This window comes from Astatotilapia calliptera, chromosome 9, assembly GCF_964374335.1.
Source record: "Astatotilapia calliptera chromosome 9, fAstCal68.1, whole genome shotgun sequence".
Lineage (NCBI taxonomy): Eukaryota > Metazoa > Chordata > Actinopteri > Cichliformes > Cichlidae > Astatotilapia > Astatotilapia calliptera.
In genome coordinates, this window is record NC_137430.1 from 13,642,884 (window position 1) to 13,660,386 (window position 17,503).

At 39.9% G+C, this 17,503-nt stretch overlaps 2 long non-coding RNA genes across 2 annotated transcripts; both read left to right on the forward strand.

Annotated features, from left to right (window-relative positions):
- The first annotated feature begins 578 nt into the window (after nucleotides 1-578).
- Nucleotides 579-3,698, forward strand: LOC113028883 (uncharacterized). Its single transcript, XR_003273290.2, has 3 exons — nucleotides 579-1,116; nucleotides 2,195-2,267; nucleotides 2,511-3,698. It is a non-coding gene; the product is annotated as an uncharacterized LOC113028883 (long non-coding RNA).
- Nucleotides 3,699-9,100: 5,402 nt separating this feature from the next.
- LOC113028885 (uncharacterized) lies at nucleotides 9,101-11,041 on the forward strand. Its single transcript, XR_003273292.2, has 2 exons — nucleotides 9,101-9,876; nucleotides 10,435-11,041. It is a non-coding gene; the product is annotated as an uncharacterized LOC113028885 (long non-coding RNA).
- The last annotated feature ends 6,462 nt before the right edge of the window (nucleotides 11,042-17,503 follow it).

Here is a 17,503-nt window from a genome sequence, read left to right on the forward strand (position 1 = left end):
TAGTCACACTTTGGTAGCACCAGGTTGGATCTTCTTTTGCCTTCAGATCTTCTTTGAGTCATGATTTACATTCAACAACAAGCTGAAAACACTCCTCAGACATTTTGGTCCTTGTTGACATGACAACATGACACAGTTGCGGCAAATTATTTGGCTGCACATCAATCATGTGAAACTTCTGTTACACCACATCCTAAAGCTGCACCGTTGTATTTGAGTGCAGTGAAGTCATTGTGATGTTGAAGAAACCAGCTCCAGATGGTCAAAGCTTTGTGACATGACTTATCCATCTTGAAGCAAATTCATCAGAAAATGGTACACAGAAACTGTGTTCAACATGCACACACTTCTGAACCTGCACTGCTGCACTAAAACAAATACACAGTTACAATATCTACACAGTGCTAGTCTATATAAGACAGTTTAGGGATCTGAGGCTGACTTTGTGCTTCTAGCTGGAGTCCAGCCTGTTTAATCAGAAGAAGACTGACTTGGGAAATAATGAACAGTAGATGGCAGTAACACACCACTGATGCATCTAGCCTGCCAAACCCAAAGAAGAAGAACATGGCAGCAAGATTTCGGAAAGATTCACTCACTTTTTAACAATCCCATCAAATCTTGTAGATTATGATTGTAAGAGGCCTGTCTGAACTTAATATACAGATTTCATGCTGTAGTTAACTGTGTGATTTCTGATGGTTATGTTTAAGAGGTTTGTATTGAAAGTATTTTGTGATAGTTTATGGTGGGTCATGTGATTTGGGCGGTATTGATTGCTTATTTTAGGCACCTGTTCATGCAGTGTCAGTTGGAGCAGAGAGGATTGCTGAGTTTTTGGTTCTCTTGCGTGCTTCGCTTTAGTTTGGTTCTCTTAGTTTTCTTTTATTGATAAAGATTTAAGTTTCTTTTCTGTCTCAGTTAATCACTGTTTTGGGGGGAAGGTGTCAAAAAAAAGTATTCAGGTCCAGTCTCACCTTCTCAGCAACTTTTCATTTGATCCTGAAGTTGCTGACATTTGCCAACAAAAATCCATCTATGGAAGAACCTCAACATGGAGCATGGCATCAAGGATGGAGAGGATTAAAGTCAGCAGATATGGATCCAGACACGGAGGTAGGCCCTGGCTGTTAAATAATTGCTGAAGTGGAGTTAGAAGCTTCATTTACTGGTGGGTGTGCACAATAAGCTGCTGTTGTTAATTGAAAAGATTTGGCATGCATAGCCTGTTTGGGGCTGTTTGTCTGCAGTAGGATTGAATAAGCGTGGGCACAGGTGATTGTGTTTGTAATGAAATCGTGACACTGCTTTCTTCCTCCACAGTTGAACAGGGAGTCCAGTTTATGTATGCTGTGCAGTGTTGGGACTAACGCGTTATTAAGTAACGCGTTACAGTAACTACGTTATTATTGTGGTAACGAGCACGGTAACTAGTTATTATGCCAAAATCAGGAACGCGTTAGTCGTTACTGGGATTTAGATAGGCTCGTTACTTCGTGTGGTGGCTATCGCGGAGCTTCCACAGATTCAGTAACATTAGCAAGTGGTGGAGGCCAGCAGGTGGATGAGGGAAAAGAGACCCGAGGCGGCCGCCGGTCCAAGTGTGAACTGAACTTCAGGTAAGAAGTTATGACCTGCAGTCTCTCTGGGTCAGATATGAACCAAGTTTATTTTCGTTATTCTGACTTTTTCCGTACTGCGTGCTAGCTAGCATGACAGAGTTTCTATACAGCTGGGTGGGTGCTATGAAGTTAATGATGTTGAACTTTATTTTGTTCATAAGTTATTAGAGTTGCCAACCGTCCCGTCTGGTATTCAGAGAAAATATTACGCGTTTCTTATTGAGGTGAAAAGGAACAGTTTGTCCCGTAATTCAGCTACAATGAAAAAGGCACAAAGCTGGAGTTGTGATATTTTGATACAAAGAAGAGCTGCTCTACAGCCAAAGACTCTGGTCAGGAGAAGAGATTTTCCAGTGCCTACTCTCCTGGGTTCAGTGGGTGAAGTGGAACAGGTACATCCTAATGCAGTTTATGAACACGAGACTAGTTATCATGTCTTCAACTCTCACTGAGCTGACATCAGTGTGGTTGTTGATACTGCAAAACAGGATGGTTTAAACAGATGCTTTGAAGCCTCAGCAACAAACCACCTGCTCCAGCAGAGATGCTTAAACCAGTTTTGTCTTTTTTAGTCTGTGAAGCTGCAAAAATGGCAGACTGGAAGACTCGGATGGATTTCATCAATCTGAATCTGAATCTCAACAGGTATGTACTCAGCATTGTTGCCCAATGAGCAATGTTCAAGTGAAATCTGGTGGCAAATTGTATGAATGCAGCCAAAATGCAGAGTGTTTGTGTGATGCTATTCTGTATAAGAGTGAGCAATTTAGCCATTATTTAATTACTTTTTTGGTATCATTCAATGTTCTAAAGTGACTTGTGCCAAAGCATAACAGTAAATATGCTGGCCCATGTGGACCATATAGTTATAATCATTCCTTCTTTCAGGCGAAGACTTGTTGTCAGAACTGAAGGAGGAAGTTTAGGAAAACCAGCACATGATGCAGATAAATTTGAGCACTGTGGCTCGACAGGAGCAGGTCCTGCCTTACCTGAACACCTTTGTCAGTGATGGAGCTTCCTGTTTGTATCCAAACACTGGGTCAGTTAAAGAGGGTGGGGGGGTAAAGAAAGGCCACTTCCTCCCTTGTGTTGGTGTAGCTGAAGTTGTAGAAGTTAAATATTGCACAGTGCTGTGCCAATATTTTCTCCTCTTGCCTTTGGTGCAGTTTATCCATCTAGATTATTTTGGTATGGACAACCCACTTTTGTAGTTTTCTCTGAGCTCCGTGTCTCTGAAAAGTAATGTTTCCATCCTAAAGAAATCCAGACTGTGTTACAGATCTACTGACCTTGTAGGAATTCTTTTCTTTCCTCTGAACTACATCTGCTAACCATATCAGTGTCCTGGAGGAAGCACGTAAAGGCTTTGAACAAGAAGCTTGACTTCATGACAGGCTTCATGCTTCTTTGTAGTTGGCAGGTGTAGACACTGCACCAGATTTCTGAGTTTCAACAAATTCATGCATTTCAATAATATTTGGGACTAGAAAAGGTGGCAGTCAAGAAACGGGCAGTGCTTCATTTAACAAAGTCAATATTTACAGCAGAAAAGATGCAGGTCTAGATCATTGGCTTTAAATATTTATTAAAAACCCTGGACTAACCTCCAGCCTTAAAGTCTGTCATGTCAAGAAACATGAACAGAACATTTAAAATGGCTGTCAGATAAAATCCACAGCAAACCTGATATGCTGCCAGTGCCAGCTAGTTTCCATGTTGGAAAAACACAGATGTGGAAGTGCTTTAAATTTCTCTGAAAACCACCAGCATGTGGGTTCACAATCAGACCTCCACGCATCATATTTCTGCCATGTTGTTTTTGAGACCAGTATAGCAAAAATCCTCATCTTGAGGCTCCAGAATGAGAATTCACAAACAAAAGGGGCAGTAACAGCAGCTACAGCCATCTCTATGCTGTTAGCAAGGCTCTCCACTTTGTGTAGAAACTTGCACTGTGAAGTCCGGGGTTGTTTACATTCAATGCAATGCTGAAGACACTGGTGTTGCAATCATTGGAAGATGTAACAAAATGAAACGAAACACATTTTCATCTCTTAATGTTATATACAAATCTCTGATTTTCATTAGACTTGTTAACAATTAGAAGGAAACCCAACATTGAGAGTCTTAGGAAGATAATCACAGAGGCAGAAACTTTAAAACTGTATCATCTCAGGTTTCTTAAAATGAAGTATTCAAAGTCTGAGGTAGGGTTGTTATTTGAGGTATTCCTGGAAAATCTTTGAGGTCCATTTGAAAGCTCCAGATTCTTTAGATTGACTGTCTCATACTTTGATTGCGAATAGAGGATTGTAGCTCAAGTTAACATGGAAAGATAGAGGTCTAAAGTCTCTAAAACATTTGGATGTTCAGTCTCTGACAGAAGGTTTGGAGACATGTAGAAAGTTCAGTTTTGAATGGGTGAAACTAATATTTTATTCAGTTTCTCAAACACAAGGCAGATAATATTCTTCATGTACATTATTTTTTTTACAAATATTGGAACAACGAAATTAAACAAAACATTTTCATGAATTCATCTCTTAATGTTCTACACAACTTCTCATGCTGCTCTCTTATTTTCCAGTTTGTGTTTTGGATAGACTAAAATGTATTTACAATAGCCAGAGTTGACTGATTTCAAATATTTCTAAAATCCAATGGTTTAAAAATAAAGGTCCGAAAATTCACCCCGTTCCTTTTATTTACTGAAAGAGATCAAATCTGAGACTGTTATGTTGAGCTATAAAAGCAAGAATGGTAAAAAATTTAATACAAAAAAGCTGATATACATTAGTGTCTGTAATTAAAGGAGCATTAGCAGCTGGCAAGGCTCTCCACTTGCTCCTTCAAAACTTGTATTGTGAAGCCCGAATTTGTTTACATTCATACCAGTGTTTAAAACAACAGGGTTGAATTCATATCAGTTGTCCAGTGGCATCGACCAGCCAAACATCTGGTATGTTGTTGTTGTTTTTTTGTTTGTTTGTTGTTGTTTTTTTTTGTGGAGGGTCCATTGAGGTCCAGGCACAACCTTGCCCACAGGATGATGATAGGGGCCCTGATAATTTGCACCATTTGTGATTGAGTTTACCTCCAGGTGTTGGGTGTACTCCCTGAAACTGAATCACTGAAAGATGCAGAGTCAGTTCTTGTGTAATTATAGTCAATACATTTCACCAAATGCAATTAATTCCCAAGATAATGACTGAATTAAAAACAGTTCTGTTTAATAATTGGAGATACTGGCATGAAGTGGGACGCCCTGATTGAGATGCTGAGAATCTGGACTCCTCCTAAACTTGCTCCTTCTGTTTTGAACCAAGTCTTCACCTAAAGATGGAAGAAAACAGAAAATATTTAATGAGTACAATAGACCCAAAATTCAAAATGAATTCAGTTTCTCATGTTCTAGTAACCTTGAAAAACACTCACCTGTTTGTAGGTCAGTCCTGTCACCTCTGTCATCTCCCATGGGTCATGGTAACGTTTTTGGTTAAAGTGATGGACAAGAGGTTTTTATCTGGCTGTCTGAGAACAGCCCCCGGGTCCTTCCTTTGACCACCTGGGTCTTTTCTTCATTCTCACACAGTGCTTTATACATTCTGGTTCTGTGGGACAGCAAAACTGTTCCTCTGTGACAGAGCTGGAAACAGCTTCAGCAGCCTCAAAGATGTTGTTCCTCGTCTCCTTATTGAGAGCACTCCCCACCCATGCAGTGAGCTCTGCCATGGGGAGACTTCCTTCAAGGCTGCTGCCAGAACTCCACAAGTCTATATGGTCCACATGGCTCAGCTCATCTGTGGTGCCATGAGTGACTTTAGAAAAGCCAATTATACCAGGGTAAACTGCTGAGTGGATTTTAAGGCCTAGAGTTGGTGTAGGCAAGAATGCACAGGACTGAAAAAATCATTTTTCCCTCATTGATCCGCATTCATTGATTCATCATTTAGAAAACTGGGGGGAAAAATAACACTTAGTGTTCCTAAAACTTTTCACCTTATTTTACTGAATATTCATCTTTGTCTGCAATTTATCATTTTAACCACTAATGTCTGGAAAAAAAAGAGTGTAATCTCACAGACCTGTTTGTAGGATTGGGTGGCAGGTTCTCCATTTCTTTATACCAGTGATGTCAAAGTGAGGCTGCAAGAGGTCGTTTATAAATTTGTAATCAGCTGTGTAAGATGGTAGCCTGGTATCATCTGCATATTAACTCACCTCCACATTTACTGTGGGAAATGGCCACTGATGTGTGAGTGGGTTTGTTTCACAACTGCTGTGAGCCAGTGGCTGTGATTGGGCTGGGTTCACTGAAGGCAGGTGTATTTGATTGCACTCTAGTCTAGTCTACTTATACTCCAGACTACAAGTACTGCTGTTAGTGATGGCCAAATGAAGCTTTCTGAAGTGTTGAAGCTTGTATTGGCCAAAAGTATGAAGAGCAGCTCGAATCTACAACTTTGAAATGAACTGCTTCATTATCATTGCCCAGTCACAGCTTCTGTTTAACATCATGTGATAATTCTGTCTGATATCAGGCTAACGTTGTGGTGCTTTGAACCTGTATTTTTCTCTGTGTGACACAATTTTGTCTGTTTCATGAATAAATGTGATGAATAAATTTGTTTAAACATGAACAATGGTGTGGTCTCCCTTTACTAGTGATTTAACATTTGTAAACATAACAGACCAAAAACATACAAGAATTTGCCTCCACTTAGACTTCTTCTGTTCTTTGGATTCATCATCAAACCATAAAGTGCTCTGCTGTGAGAATAATCTCTGAAGACTTGGTTCAACTACAATTAAATATAATAAACGCACAATATTTGGGCCTTTGTAAAAATTCCATCAGTAGTAAACTGATGATAAATAACATGGAAAAATATTTTTCTTTAATCCCTTGAACTGTTTTTATTTATTAAATAATGATGATGATATAGGAACCTCAATTGATTCAGCTAATAAAAGCGAGTCTCATCTCAAACCATTACCTGCTGGAAGGTGTACAGGACCTTAAAGATGCAATTTCTAAAAATGTATATTTTTCACCAAACAAAACAGAATGAAATTCAATTATTTTGATTCCTGTTCAACTAATATTTGCATCACTTCTAACAGTTTTCCTGTAATATAAGTTCAAAGACGACAGTATTAAAAGTACAGAACTGTAATTTTGGTTGGACGTTGCTGTAATTGTCTCAGAAACTAGAATTGTGTGAGCTGTAGGCAACAGCAGTTAATGATGGTCCATTTGAAGCTGAAGCTCCAGCACATGGATAGCATCACGGTGCTGCAGAAATACTGTGTCGGGGCTTGGTACGTCTGACCAGAGACGTCTGAAGTTTCTTTCAGTACGTCACTGCTTCAGTCCTTGACTCAGTGGTTTATAAGGAAGTGAATCACTGGTGGAATTTGTGTGTGTGTGTGTGTGTGTGTGTGTGTGTGTTAGTGATTTTTTTTTTTTTTTTTTTTTTTTTTTTTTGCAAGAGATCAGTGTGCAACATATTGACATACATTATTGGTCAATGACAAGTATTTTTATTGTCAATTGGGAAGAAATTGACCTCAGTGTGTTAAGGGTTTTTTTTTTTTTCTTTGTTGCTTTTTGCTCTGTTTGTCTTTTCCTTTTCTTTTATAATAGAAACTGATCAAACTTTTATTTAAATTCTGAAGAGAGTGACCTACCTGAGGTCACAGAGATCTTAACCACTGACTCTAACTTCCAAAATCTAGTCAGTTGTTCTTTGAGGCCCTGCACATGTTTTTGCCAAATTTGAAAAAAATCTCAGTGGCGTTCAAGAAAGCTTATTTTCAAAACATGCACCAGAATCATAATGTTACAGAGGTCTGATACGTAATCCCATCAGTCAGGGAGTAACAAGAGTTTGTTTGTTGTTTAAAATTGCTGCTTTTCTCCACTCTAACCCTGCTGCTGTTCTCCGCACTATAATCACTTCTTAACCTTCTCTGTGCTGCTGGTTCTTGGAACCATTTTGCTGGATCCTGACAGTATGCTGGCATGTTGATACACCTCTCCTGTTTTGAGAGGAGAGGTTTTAGTTCCAAAAGATGAAGAGCAAACTCCAGATGTATCACAATGTGCAAATAAAGCAGCACCCTTTGTCTTCCTCCTGCTGTTGTTTATTAGGTTGGTCCTGACATCGTGTTTTAAGTCTTATTTGTGTTTTGTTTGTTCTTTTCATCAGTTTGGAAACTTTTCCCTTCAACATTGTTATATCCTGCTGCCATTTGGTTTTACTACGTCTCTTCCTAAATAGAAGTTGCATCAGTGATAGCAGAGATATCTAAACAACCTCTGCATGTTCCATGGGAATTTCTAAGCCTGCACTTATTCCAGTGTTGAATACTCAAGTGTCAATTTAAAATTCTTTGGTTTTGTGGTTCCTTTGAAGTGGTTTTATTTAGGATCCTTATTACTCTTTTTTGCTCAAAACATGGGTGTGTGTATTATAGGTGACTGATATATCCATAATGTGGAGTATCCACAATAGTTTGTGATGTATTATCACCCCACTAAGTTTTATTTCAGATATTTTATTTTAATTCTGTTATTTGTCATCAGGAGTTTTGTTTTGCTCAGATTGAGTGTTAATTGATTATAGAAAAAACAAGTCTTCAATTTTTTTAAACCCTTTTTTCAGTTCATTCAGAAGTTGTTCCAAGTTACTTCCACAATAACTTTGTATCATCTGCAAACAATATCACTTCTGTGTCTTTGAAATTACTTCAAATTAAGACATGTTAACACAAACACATTTAAAAAATAAAAACCTTACCCATTTATCTCTCATGGCCCTGGTGCCATCTGTCTGCATTGACTTGATAATTAATCAGAGGTAGCAGGGTGTGATACAGGAACTTTAAAAAGACACATTAGCGTATGTTTGGTGGTCACTGGCTGAACTGGGTACGTCTCTAACTCTGAATGAGCCAAAGGGGGCCAGATGCATGTGTCTGTGGGTTTATGATGGGCGTTGGTGTAGATCGTTAGCCTTGCTATTGTTGACGTTGACTTATGGCTCCGAAAGACTTGGTCGTTGTGTCCTTGGCAAGACACTTCACCCGTTGCCTACTGATGGTGGTCAGTGGCGCCAGTGTCCGGCAGCCTCGCCTCTGTCAGTGCGCCCCAGGGCAGCTGTGGCTACAATGTAGCTTGCCATCACCAGTGTGTGAACGTGTGGATGACTGGATGTATAAAGCGCTTTGGGGTCCTTAAGAACTAAGTAAAGTGCTATACAAATACAGGCCATTTATGTGGGTGTTTTAATTTCAGAGACTTTTACAATGTAGAGGTGCATTTCAAAGAAGGTGAAACTAATATCATTGTGATATTCAGTGTCATATTTTTTAATAGTTTACCCGAGTGTGAAAACCTTGGTTTGGCCTCTAAAAGCTGCTGTGGGGGTTTACACAGAGGCGCAACTGAACACCTGCAGGTCAAATTAGTGTGAGGATGCATTTGCAAAAATGCTCTGTGAGTGGAAAGTTCTTTGGGTGATCTAATACTGCGTTAATTAATGCAAACATGGAATCAGTTCAATTCAGTAATTAGCTGCTAAGTGCTGCTCAAACATGAGCACACCAGTGAGGGAAAGAATTCCTATATTAAAATGTTAATAAAAGTAATAAAAGATACTTTGCAGCTGAGGAAAACCTTTGTTACTCTGAGAAATACATCAAGTCCATCTTGTTCCAATTTACTGTAGACTTATTTACAAGGAGTCACCAGCCCCTCACCCCACACTTCAAGCCCGCTTGAGTAGAAATTCTGTACCCAGGTTGGAGATCACACTGTCATTTCTTGAAGTATCAGTGATTAAAATATAAAATTTCAGGCATTAAGTGTTTCATATTTTATAAAGTGTGAGCTGGAAGGATTTGGTAAAGCTCATTTGTACGGCTGCTTTCTAACTGTACTTTCTTTTTTCAGACCTGAGAAACAGCATTTTAAAGAAATGTAAATGATGCCAGTTGGTAGAAACAGCCTGACTGCTTGTAAAGAGACTCACAAAAGAAGAAGCTCAACCCCCCCCCACATTCCTGCCCACACCCACAAACCTCCTTAAAAGCCCAGGAGTATTGCTCTTAAGTCCTAAGTCTGTCAGTCTTAAGTCACCTTCCTGCCTGGTTTGGAGCTCTTTCATCAGAGATACTTTCTCCAGTTTTCCTGTTTTAATCACTGGGATTTCAAAGATGGAAGATTATGGGATGCACTTTTCTCCAGGTATGTACTCAGCATTGTTGACTGGTGAGCTAATATGAACAGAGTTGGCTAACTTCTAAGACAACGTGCAAAAATACTCTTTTACTCTGTGTTGTAAGTCCAGATGGCAGAAGTCACCATTTCTCCCTCCACAGTTGAACAGAGTCCACTTTAAATCCTTTTTGGTTTTAAAGAATCTACAAATATCCGACTTCTTTTTTTTTTTTTTTTTCTCTACTTTGTGGGAACCTTTTGTGTTTAAGATTCATTGTGTTGATGCTCAGTCATCAGGTAAGTAAATCCCTGAAGCTTGATTCAGTTCACCTGGATGTAATGTTTTCAATGGGAGAAATGTTTTGTGACTTCGTCAGTCTGAGACCTTTTGGGATTTAAGACTCATAATTTAACCTTTGTTTATTATTTCTGTTACAAAGTCAGTCGTGCCAAAACATATCAGCAACTGACTCATGTGGACCATATAGACTTGTTCTTAATTGTTCTTGTTCTTAAAATAATTACCCCCAGGGATCAATAAAGTATTCTGATTCTTACTTTGCCTCTGTCTCTTTACCCTCACAGACTCGTGGAGTTCAGGCAGCAGCCCTGAAGGGAGTCTTTCCTTGGAAGAACTCGCTACATGGGCAGAGACTGCTCTAAAAATGGAGATGAGCAACAAAACTACCTCTGAGGCTGTTTTCATCTGTGGTTCAGTTTCAGGGAGAGGGACAGCCCCCACGCAGGGAGTCGTATACCCAGCACCTAGAGATGATCACAAATGGTCCAAATTATCACGCCCCCTATCATCATTCTGTGGGCAATTTTGCAGCTGGACGTCAATGGACCTTCCCCACCTCACCCCAGATGTTTGGCTGGTCAATCCCACCAGGCAACTGACATTATGATTGCAACACCAGTGTCTTCAGCACTGCATAGAATGTGAACAACCCCGGACTTCACAGTTTTTACAGAGAAAGCGGAGAGCCTTGCTAACAGCTAAAGATGGCTGTAGCTACTGTTACATCTCTTTCATTTCTCAACTATCATTCTGAAGCCTTAAGATTGGTATTTCTGATATACTGGACGCTAATGTTATTTTTTTTATGTTTTCATTTTAATGTAAAGTTATTTAAAAGTTAACACAGAGGCAGGTTTGATAAAACTCAGTGAACTTCTTCGTCATTTACACTTTTACAAAACAAGGAAAAATTAGCTTGGTCATAGTTGGTGGGGTAGATTAAGGCTTGTGTGAGTGATTGATAAAGTCCACTTTTTATATGGTGTAACTGTTGTAAAGTCAACATGAATCTGTAATGATTTTTCTTCCAATAAATGAGGACTTTGCTAAAACGAAATACTTTCTCCATGCGTCATTTTTATTGAGTCTCAAACATATTTGGTGTTAAAAAGTGTAATGAAATCTCATGTTTGGTTTCTCATCACAGGTGGGTGTGTGCTTTCTCCTTCACACATCAGCCAAGGTGGAGAGCCTTACAACAGTTAATGTTCAATATCACAGATATTGTAAATAGTAGCTAGTATCAATGACTGAGCTGACAGGATATCAGGATTCTGATCTGTTCTGTTTTCTGTACTTTTAGTAAATGGTAGGTATGGGGTGAATATTAGGCAGTGTTGGGCAAGTTACTTTGAAAAAGTAATTCAATTATAGTTACTAGTTCTTCAAAAAAGTAATTGAGTTAGTAACTGAGTTACAATATTCTAAAAGTAATTAATTACTTGAAAAGTAACCATTGCGTTACTTAAAAAAAAAAAGAAAGTTTAACCCTCTGGGGTCCAGGGTATAATTGGCCGTTTAAAAACTATTTACTTTGCCTTGTTTGGTATCATTCTTTTCAGCACAACCTCACGTGCCTGAATTTACAGTCATGTTTTCATTTTGACATACTGTATTAACACAATTGATCCAAAATCAGACAAAAAACAGTAGAAAAGTTATATTTTTTACAGTAACAACCACAAACATCTTTAATGAATCATATTTCATAACTTTAAATGCAAATATTAATTGTCAAGTTTAAAATCCTTTGAACAAGTTTTGCAAACAAAGTTATTTGCATCCATTTACCTTTTACCCTTTTTTTTAAATAACCATTTCAAACTATTTACAGAACAATCAGCTGTTCTGCCTTCAATAAGATGCCACACAAATTATTTGTGCCACTCCAAAATATAATTTCTGTCCACATAAAGGAGAACATCACAGCCTGATACCTGCAGGTCTGACGGCAGCGGGTGTATCACTCCTTTTTCCACCTGGAGACAGCAGTCGCCGCATTGTTCTGACACACAACACAAAACTATCCACAACACTACACGCTGGTCGTGTCCAAATTCATGGGCTGCATCCTCCTGAGGACACGGCCTTCGCTGTCTACGTGGGCCGGATTCTCAGAAGGTCGGGTAGGCCGGAAGTAAATGGCTGGGGAAATTGGACGGTCTAGCCTTCTGATTAGCGTCACCGCTATCTCGGTGGAGTTTAATAAACTCAGCCGTCTGCTCCTTGCTATCTAAAATATAACCGGACACTGGCGTAAATTCTCGACCATCTTATACTTCTGTTTAATCAGTTTTCTGTTTGACGTTTATTCAGCTGTGTAAAAACCAAGGAGGAACCCACCCGGGGGATTAATAAAGTTTTATTTTATCTACTTTAATTTACTTTAATCTCAGCCAAACCGATTGACTCACGAACAAATAAAACACTGAAAAAAGCCCAACAATAACATTTTTAGTTTGTCTAAGTGACTTGTATATAGAGATTGAAAATGTGACGTCATTCAGGGGTAAAACCGCAAAGAATTCTGGGAACTCGTGGCAAGAGGTACTAGCGCACGCAGGCTTTCAATTGAAATCAGTTATACAGCGATAAAAAGAAACACAAAAATGGCAAGAAGCTGTTGTATTATTAACTGCAATAGCCGGTCGCATGACAGCCACGGGAAGCCGACGGGTAAAGAGATCGGTTGTTATCGGATTATGTCGTTGAAGAGAAATTGTTCGAGCCATGTTTCCGAAGTAACAAAGAGGCGACGGGTGGCCTGGATTGCAGCCATTCAAAGACCAAATATAACGTCCCAGAACACTCCAGCTCACAGGTTAGTCTGCTCCAAGCATTTACACAAAGATCAGTCTGCTGTTGTAGTTAATACGTAATTTTTCTTAACATAATTGGTGATACAGGTTACAAGCAAGTCTGGCGCTGAACAGAAATTGTCGCGCTATGCTCCTTTATTTATTGTGCATAAATAGTGAATTGTCCTGACACAATATTGCGTTTCGCTTCTGTTATTATGGTACATTGACAAAAACATATACTTTTATTCACAGGATAAAACAGGTTTTTTGTATCACTAATTGCCCAGTACGATTACAGCATACAATATTATTGTCACTGCTACATTTCTGTGATGGGTACCAGAAATTATTTCCACTACTAATTAATTACCATTGAGCTCAAAGGTCCTATTAATAAACGGTTAACGAATGTGTATTTATGAAGACGATTTGTGAGACTGGTAAACTTATGATATGTACGATGGTCTTTACTTTCTACACGGTGCATTTCAAGGTCCTGCACCCATCCGTCGGTAAACTGTACCTGGGCTTGTTGCAGTGACCTGAAGTTACTAAACTTCATGAGTGTATGCACTCACTCCAAGAACCGTGTAATTATAAATATGAGCGTGGTGAAAGTTGGGCAGCACGCTAACGTATTTTGTCCCTCTGTAAGGGTCTAACCCTTTCACTCCTTTGATTTTTTTTCCTCTTTTCTTTGACTTTTCATCAAGTCTGTCTTTGTACGAACCGGCATTGTTCTCCTTCGTTTTGTACATACCTTTTTGGGGGGCAAAGAAAAAGCAAGAATTTATTGGAACCGAAGAATGAACGTTTTGCGGTGCTGCAAATGCTTGCATTTGATGCGGTACTTGGATTGTTTTGCCACGAGTTCCCGGCATGCAATGCGCGAAAGTCACGTGGTCTGTCAATCTCTATTACGTTTAACCTGAGTAGCGAAACTCCGATCTGAAACTGATGTGCCGTTCTCGGCGGCTTCAGTGACTCTCGAGCTCCCGGCTAGCTATCGAGCTGGTGGGTAGCAGACGTCTCCGAAAACGTCGAAGCACTTTTGCAAATATGCGATATCTTGATAAACGGAGCAGATATTTGATGTTTACACAGCTACTTTCTCGCCTGAAAATATGTTAAAAGTTTATTTTGTGACCCAGAAAGATTAGTGAGAGTAATTTTAAAACTTAGTAGCGGCCGCCATTGTTGAAAACTGGAGTTTGGCTGGGCCGCGCTATGAATTCTGGGATATGGTGGGCCACGAAGGACACACCCGACCCATCCTTCAAATTCGGGGAAAAGAAGGACGCATTTGTCGGCTGCATTCGGAGGAGTCTACGAATTTGGACAGCCTTTGGCGCGTCGCTGTGACGTAATCGGTCTACAAATGCAGCCTCAGGAGGATGCAGCCCATGAATTTGGACACGACTACTAACTACACAAGACAACACATTAACTACACACTCCAAACACGCTAAACGTCACAAATCTCTCACATCTCAAAACTCGCGCTCTCTCTTTTTCTGCTGTCTCTCTCTGTCTCTCTCTCGCCATCCTCATAAAACTTCCCCTGGTTTTTTGGGGGTTTTTTGCTCATAAGCAGAGTGTGCTTGCTAGCGCTAACATGACGAAACTATTGAGAAAAAAAAACGCCGCGTATATATTGTTTATCATGACTCTGGTTTTACGTGGCCTATCAACACAATTTAAAACTGGTATATATCACCTTGTTGCTTTGTCTTTAAGTGGTCATGTGATTGACTTACCACGACTACTTTATTCTTCCTCAGTCAAACAGCAGCACTCATGTGATTGTTTTGCCCCCTTAGCTCCAGGTGTTGTGCTAGACAGTGATCGTGATTGCCGTCCGCGGGGGCGCGCAGCTGCTTAAAGCTGTAGCGTCCAGATTAGGCTACTTCTGTGCAACTGATATAAGATGCGGTAAGCTGAACACAGCTTCAACCGTCTGTTTGATGAAAAATAGTAACGGACCGCATTTTCTTGTTAGTAGCTGTAACGGCGTTGTAACGATAGGAATAGTAATTAGTTAGATTACTCGTTACTGAAAAAAGTAACGCCGTTACTTGTAACTCCGTCATTCCCATCACTGATATTAGGCCCTTTATCTTAAAACCTGTTGAGAAATATTAGAATTCAATAGAATCTGTGGCTTCTGGAAATACCTTCATGTGTGCTCAATCATCCAGGTAAGGACATCCCAAAAAGTCAATTCTGTTCATCTAAACGTAGCATTTTCAGTACAACAAACGTTTACAGAAAAACGTACAGGTCAGTGGCCACTCTTTCAGTGATGAGGACGTACACATTAATGGTCATTGAGCTCTTGTGTCAGGGAACTCCAGTGTGGGTACTGGTGGCTTTTATGATTTGATCTTTGTAGTCATTTAACTTCCTGTCCCCTCTTAGTTTCTCCATGACCAGAGCTTCTAGACACAGGCATAAACACAAACATGAAGCTTAAAGCTGCCTTACCTTTTCTTCAATGGCCGGCCAGCTGGTTATGGTCCGTTCTGTCTATGGGATGAGTATTGATAAGATTGTCACGATTCCGATTCCATTTTCGATTCTGTTTAACGATTCGATTTGTCGAGGAAAACCTGTTATTTTATTGTTACTTGGTTATCATTTACAGGCACTGTCATTATTTCATCATTACTTCATTAGTCTGTATTACTTATCTTCAGTTTATCATGTATCATTTATTGTTTATTTCAGAGCACGTAGGATAAAACCCATTCTAGATGTAATACTCTATCATGTGGCGAAAGCACCTCTCGAGCTAGAGGGTCCAGTTGGGCCTCCTGCAGTCACTTGCAGGCTTACACAAACATGCACATACACGTTCACATACACACTTATTAAGGAAAGGGAGGTCGTCTCAGGACATGCTCCCTGTTGGACATACACTCACAAAATACACACTCATGAACACACTATTGGTTAAGTTCCCAGAAAGCATGAGTGGAAACATCTAGAACATGTTGTTGTTCATAGCCATAGAAGGACATAGAAGGAGATAGGGGAATGTTTCTGAATTCTTCTGACGTCATAATGACTATAAACTCTTTTTTTTTTTTTAAAGGAGAACACTAAGGTTGATTAGCTTAGAACTTTGGTTTACATCTACATTTACATCTTTTACAAATTTAGGAGTAACATGGCCCTACAAACCCAACAGTGAGACTTCAATGGGGTGTCACAGGGTCCCCGGGAAAAAAATTGTAAATGTAAAATAATGAAATAAATATTCTTCTGTAGCAATAACAAAGTATAACATAAATTATTCTGTAGCAATTACACAAGAATATCCAGTAATGTCCCTGCCTACAATTAAACACATTCACTTACCAAAAATCGGGGTATCTGCTGTGGCAAATGGGTGCAAGGCTTTGACCACAAACTTAGACACTGCTCGGTGACATTCGTCTATCCTGGCCTGAAAGGAGACGCTACCGGTAGACTGCAGTGAGAACTGCCAGCATCTGATCCAGCCAGACTCTGTCTGTCTCTCTCATCATGGTCACCTAAATGCACAGTAATGGCCGGTTTTGTAATAAGGCAGATCGCGCTAACATAATATGCACTGTTAGTTGATTATTTACCTGCCGCATTAACGGGAGAGGACGTGCAAACGTTACCGCTGCTGCTGGGTTGAGATTCACGAGTCCGGAGCGGAATTAAAAACATGACATTCATTTAAGGTTATCGCGTGTTTTGTGAGCAAATGCTTTTGCATATTCGTAGTGTTTCCTCCCTTAAATGAAATATCTACTTGGCAAGTATTGCAAGTTGCCCTGTTGTCATCCGTTCTCGTAAAGTATAATCAAACTTTTTAGCGTTTGAGCCGCCATGTTTCCTGCCAGGTAAATGACGCTCCGCAACGTGGTGACGTCATTCGGGGCGACTGGAATCGATAAGGAAATCGTTTGCAAAAATGGCAAACAATTCCAAGGAATTGAAACAGTGGGAACCGGTTCTCAACAAGAAGCAGTTTTCGATACCCATCCCTAGTTCTGTCACATCCAAAGGCGTCTCTTGGATCCTGTTTTCTCCTGGCTGGTTCCTGTTTTGGGCTGAGGTGTCCATAACCCTGCTCGCCACTGATTTTTGCGTCTTGGGAGTCGTTGAATAAACCTTTTGAATTTCCACACATTAACGTGGGCTACACAGACAACTTCTACTCAGGCTCCAGCTCCAACAAGGGTGGCTCTGATAAATGTGAGGTTTTAGCAAATAAAACGTTCATTATAAACAATTTTTTTTCTTCCAGTGGATTGGATCTGCTGTTTGTGGCTGAGACACAGATGAGAGTGGGTGAGCCTAGCTTTATTTCTGAACTGTTACCCTCCGACTGCTCATTTCTTAATGCTCCAAGGAGATCAGGTAGAGGAGGAGGAATATTGACTGTTTTTAAGAAAAGAACTTTCACTACAAACAACTCCATGTACTGGTTTCCCCTCCAGCGTTGAACTTCTCATATCTGACCTTTGACGCTCTCAACCGGTTGTGTGTGCAGTAATCTATCAGCGCCTAACTTTAA